This window comes from Salmo trutta, chromosome 10 (genome assembly GCF_901001165.1).
Source record: "Salmo trutta chromosome 10, fSalTru1.1, whole genome shotgun sequence".
Taxonomy (NCBI): Eukaryota; Metazoa; Chordata; class Actinopteri; order Salmoniformes; family Salmonidae; genus Salmo; species Salmo trutta.
This window is the reverse complement of record NC_042966.1, coordinates 13,276,103-13,281,624: the sequence shown is the minus strand read 5'-3', so window position 1 is coordinate 13,281,624 and position 5,522 is coordinate 13,276,103.

Below are 5,522 nucleotides of genomic sequence, written 5' to 3'. Positions count from 1 at the left end.
TTGTTGGTCTTTGGTGTCTTTTAATATTCTTCATTCAGGTCACAACCCATGTCAAGGGTAAGGACAGGCCTACAGGTTGGGATGCAGCAGGTTAAGTGTAACCCTAACTCCAGCGAAGAATAAAATACAACTGCTAAAATGGGGATAGAGAGACCAATATGAATTAAAAGGAAATGCATGTTTTGTAAAGTTTTTAATAATTTGATCTTGGCTTTCTATCAGTAAAATGTAATCCAAAGGTTAGTTATTGCCCCCCCCCCCCCCCAAAAAAATGCAATTTTCCAATAAACGAAACTACAGTTGAATAGGGCAAAATAATCTTCGACTACACCAAAACCATAAAACAGAAGTACTGTCTTTGGCCATACCTTCTGTCAGAGGCAGAGGTCGCTGTGCTCTCTCGATCTACAGTATCTGTCTCAAACATGACTGGTGTGCCTTGACGCAATTTGTTCCCTTATTATTTTCGATGAATTAGAACTGCAAGCAAGTCGGTCTTATTTGTCTTACAGTATCACCTTGCAGTTTAATTTAGTTTAGGCTAGTAATGATTTGACATGAACTTGTGGAGACGCATAATAGAAATTACGAAACAACCATTTTTAAAGTCAACGAGGCAGTACAAAGTGTACTGTGAGAGCACACTGATATACCTACATGCGATTATTCATGAAGGTCAAACGCATAGAATATCACTGCAATAACATACTTTTAGGTAAATTGATTGTGATGTGGTTTTACTGCATTGATTTAATTATGTTCCAAACTAAATGTTTCATAGCGGAACTCGACGCTATGAACGGCTTTGCAGGCTCTGCTCCATTGGAACCATGGCATGTGAGCAGAGTTGAGAGGTTGGAAATCTCGGACAAGCATTGTTCTGGCGCTCCATACCCTTTCCTACCTCTCCTGTTTTCAGGCTCACATGAAGAAAAAAAAAACTGCTACTCCAAATTCGCTCCATTCATTAAAGTTTAACAAACACCCATCTATTTTTGTGACTACCTTGACCTACCAATTGGTTTAAGTATTGAAACCAATCCATATGGATTTGAATGAAAAGTATTTGAATAAACATGAAAAGGTGAATGTAAGTGAACATCATTTCAAATAGGCTACATGTCATATTAAACAGCATATAAACAATCTAAATAGGTCAGGAGCCAGACAGGGAGTCTAAGAAAAAACGAAAATGATTTAGGCTGTATTATTTCAAGGCTATAGCCTACAAAGAAATACATTGTGAAGCATTTGCAATTGCGACACAATAGGCTGGTAGGGGCATAAAGCGCTCAGCATTTAAACATTTTGTTGTATTAAATCATTTTAGTATATAAATTGGGCATATAGGCTGTGACTTACTTAGAATTAAATATAAATTAAGAGAAAAATGACCTATTAGTGCCTTTGCATTAATTTTTAGAATTAATTTTTAGAATTAATTTCGGCCTGTCTGTGGCTTCAGGGTCACGCGATGGTGCCTGGAGAACAGCTGTTGTGCGGAAAATCTCCCCCCTGCCAGAATTCCCCCACTTCTAATTTCCTTAATTTTGTGGCTAGAGTCAAATACTTTCTGTGGCACACATCAGAGTCAAATACCTTCTATAGAACAAACTTCACGTCAGGATAGGCAACCAAAATTAATAATTAATTTATGTGTGTTTATTAAACATAGAGGGAGTATAATGTTGGCAAGCAATTAACATGTCAGAACAACTATGGCTGAATTATTATCTTTACACTTTCAAAAATACTAGTCGAATAAGACATGGGAGAGATGACGAATTTTGGCAAAGAGATTTATTTATAGATTAATACAAATCAGTAGTGGATTTAGGTACGAGCTACATGGGCAGCCGCCCAGGGCGGCATCTTGCCGGGGGAGATGAAGGGGGGGGGGTTCGCCCAGGGTGCCATACAATCTAGAACCACCACATACACTTGAAACAAATAGCCAAACCGGAAACTGCAGACAAAAATGCTTTCTGCTACTAAGATCAGTGAAATGTTGGCTAAACGGGAATGGGGGGAGAATTCTGGCAGGGGGGAGATTTTTGGCACAACACCTGCCAGCAGCAGAGAATATCCTCTCCTCACTTGAAGAGCAACTGGGGATGCTAAACACCCTTTTGGCCACTCTTGCCAGGCTGGGCAGAGTTGTATTTGTATTTTTCTATAGGTAGGCCTAAGGGTTTATGGCAAAATAACCCAATCAAAACAGAAAGCTCCTTGAACATGGGAATATGCCAGGCCTATTGGGCCAAAATCAATCATGGCCTGTTGTATAGATAATAGAACGAACATTAAGGAACGTTTAAGAGATCAGATTTTTTCTTTATAAATACTTTGCTACAATGACCCACTTAGTTATCTACCCACCTCATTCCTTTCTTTTAGCATGTGCACGTAGTTAAGTACACAATCATGCTTTTGGGATACTCGTCTTTTCGGATTCCACAATGATTCTTTAGGTGTGAACTCCACATCACCGCGCTCCCTCTCTTGATATTGGTCCTCATCTTTTTAAGTCACCTTGACTTAGCACCTGTGTGTTTTATCAGTTACTTAATGAAAATATAAAGCTAACTCCATGACAGTATTTAAAACAAGGGGCTATAGCAGCACACAAGTAGACTACAAATGCATGCTGGGGCAGGCATGCCCTGAGCTCGTGAAGTGAGTGCTACTGGAGCGCTACTGGAGCGAAATTGGAGCCAGTGAGAAAGCCAATGCTCCAGCCTTTGGGAATCTTGCTCCACCCACCTGTCAAATTGGTCAGGCTCTGCTCCAGCTCCGCTCACATACTCTGATTGGAACCAGTCCTATCTGGTCAAGCCAGGACAGTGCTACAAAGGCAGTTTCCACGATCATCAACTTTGTCTTTCACTTTGATCCTTTTTTAAAATGAGATTGTATAATGTAGAATAATTTGTCAACATAGGATGAGGTCAGTTCAGTTCACTCGCAGATATACCACATCCATTTAATAAGCATACCGCAAGTTAAATAACAGTTGAATGGGATTTTTTAAATTACATTCATGCTAAAGTTATGGCATGTCTGATTTAGGCTCCTGAATAAGATAGAGGATGACGCATGTCGAGCAGCGTTGCAGTCTGGAAACATTTTCCCTGTGGCATGGAGGTTAGAATTGAGACCAAGACATTATACAACAAGGACAGCCCCCTCCCACTTCAGAATTTCTCATTTGAGAGTGACCTTATTGTAATGATATAAAAGAAACGGGCATTTCTTGACATGAACAACTTTCAACTGAGATTTATATCGCAACACGAACTTGTAGGTTGCACGTCATGGGAATATGTTTGTTCCTCTCAGACGTAGAAGGAAATCCTGGAAAAGCTTGGAGAGAACAAGGAGATTGTGAATGAATCCATTCTGCTCAACTGCACTGAACAGAACGAAGCACATTTCTCCTTTGATTATTATTATTTGATCCTGCTGGTCATCTATGAATATTTGAACATCTTGGCCATGTTCTGTTACAATCTCCACCCGGCACAGCCAGAAGAGGACTGGCCACACCTCATAGCCTGGTTCCTCTCTAGGTTTCTTCCTAGGTTCCGGCCTTTCTAGGGAGTTTTTTCTAGCCACCGTGCTTCTATACCTGCATTGCTTGCTGTTTGGGGTTTTAGGCTGGGTTTCTGTACAGCGCTTTGTGACAGCTGATGTAAGAAGAGCTTTATAAATACATTTGATTAAATTTGATTGATGTTGGTAAGAGTACATCAATACATATAACAAATTACCTCATGGCATCACTTTTCGAACAGTAAATTCCCGTTTGGAATAATAATCCATCTCATTTTCCAATTAAATTGTCCTCTGTGTCTCATGGGTCAGAGTTCAGGTTGACTGACTGTCTCTCTGTGTTGTTGTAGGGTCTATAGAGCTGGTTGATGTGGTGAGGCTGTGTGGGGGTACCTTCATAGACCTGAGGAAAGCCTTCTTCCTACTGAGAGGGCCTGAGGCACCGCTTGTAGCCAGAGTGGATATTTGAGACAAGTCTCTCCAATCTAGTGTTTTACTGTATTTCTAGTATTATACTGTACCGTGTGTGTCTCTCTGTGTGTTTGCTCTTATACCTGGGTGTGTGTTTTGATCGTCAGGGGTTTCTGCAGCTTCACTTGGCTGCCCGCCCATAGGAACCAGTCTGGCAGTCAGTGTGTGTCACAGCAGTGGGATCACTTATTACTCCATGTTCAATTAGCTATTCAGCAGATCGCATAACACGATGGGAAAACGTCACACTTCTGCGTTGTCGTGCTACTGTGCTGTTTGTTGCGACTTTTTCATCACTGTTTAATCAAAACTCTGCATTTAACACATGCTATGATCAATTTCAGCCACTGCACCCCTCTGCTCGAACCAGAAAATGGCTGCTCATTGTTCGACTCCAGGTGAGCGTAAATGGATCCGTGTCGGAACCAGAAAGAAGGAGAAGAATCGTTCTCGGCGCGCCTGCCTTCTTCCCCCGCTTCCAGACTTAAGACTTTCAAATTGCTTTGAGCCCCTGTACTAGCTGTCTTCTGACGGTGACTTGGGTGTTCCCTCCATGGCTGTGGATCTCCCAGCCTGGACCACCGCGGCCCCCCTCCGCTGGGCCGTGCTCTCTGGATCAGAGCTCTGTCCCTTTGGCTGACGTGGCCTGCATGCAGCTGGGGTCTCAGCAGCCCTCTTCTCAGGTGAGATCTGTGGCTCTGGCCTCGCAATCAGCTTCGAGACACGGCAGAGGACGGATCATTCCGGCTATTGTGATAGGGAGTTCAATGGTGAGGCATATATCTGTACCTGGTGCAAAGGCTTTGTGTTTTCCTCGGGCAAAAGTTCAGGATATCACCTGGTTGCTTCCCGAGGCTGTGTGTCAGTCACCGGGGGCTGATACCGTCATGGTTCATGTGGGGTCAAAGTTCAGGATATCACCAGGTTGCTTCCCGAGGCTGTGCGTCAGTCAAGGTTCATGTGGGGTCGAATGACATTATGAAGGGCAACTCAGAACAGCTGAAGATGGATTTTAAAGAACTGATTGGGTTACTACTCGACACCAACAAACGCCCCATAATATCTGGCCCTCTGCCCTCCCTAAATCGTGGCATTGAATGGCTCAGCAGACTTTTAGCCCTCCATAACTGGCTACGAGACTACTGCAGCTCTGTGGGTGTAACATTTATTGCCAATTTTGATACCTTCTGGAAACAAAGCTCGTATTATAAGGAGGATGAGATCCACCCAAATCATTTGGGTTCCTGGATACTTTCACAGCATTAGGCTGCATTGAGACAATGATTTGTCAAGCTCATTTAATCCCTACCATTGTGTCGCTGAGTTGTCATAATGCTTCAGAAAATGTACATTATCCCAGGGGCGCTGGAAGACACAATGTAAGTAACCTAATTTATGTCCTTACTGCCCTGAATGTCTCTGCTGATCTTACAGATATTGTATGCAGTAATCATGTGCCTATGAACCAGAGTTATACTGTTAGCACTAAGGTGGTGTGC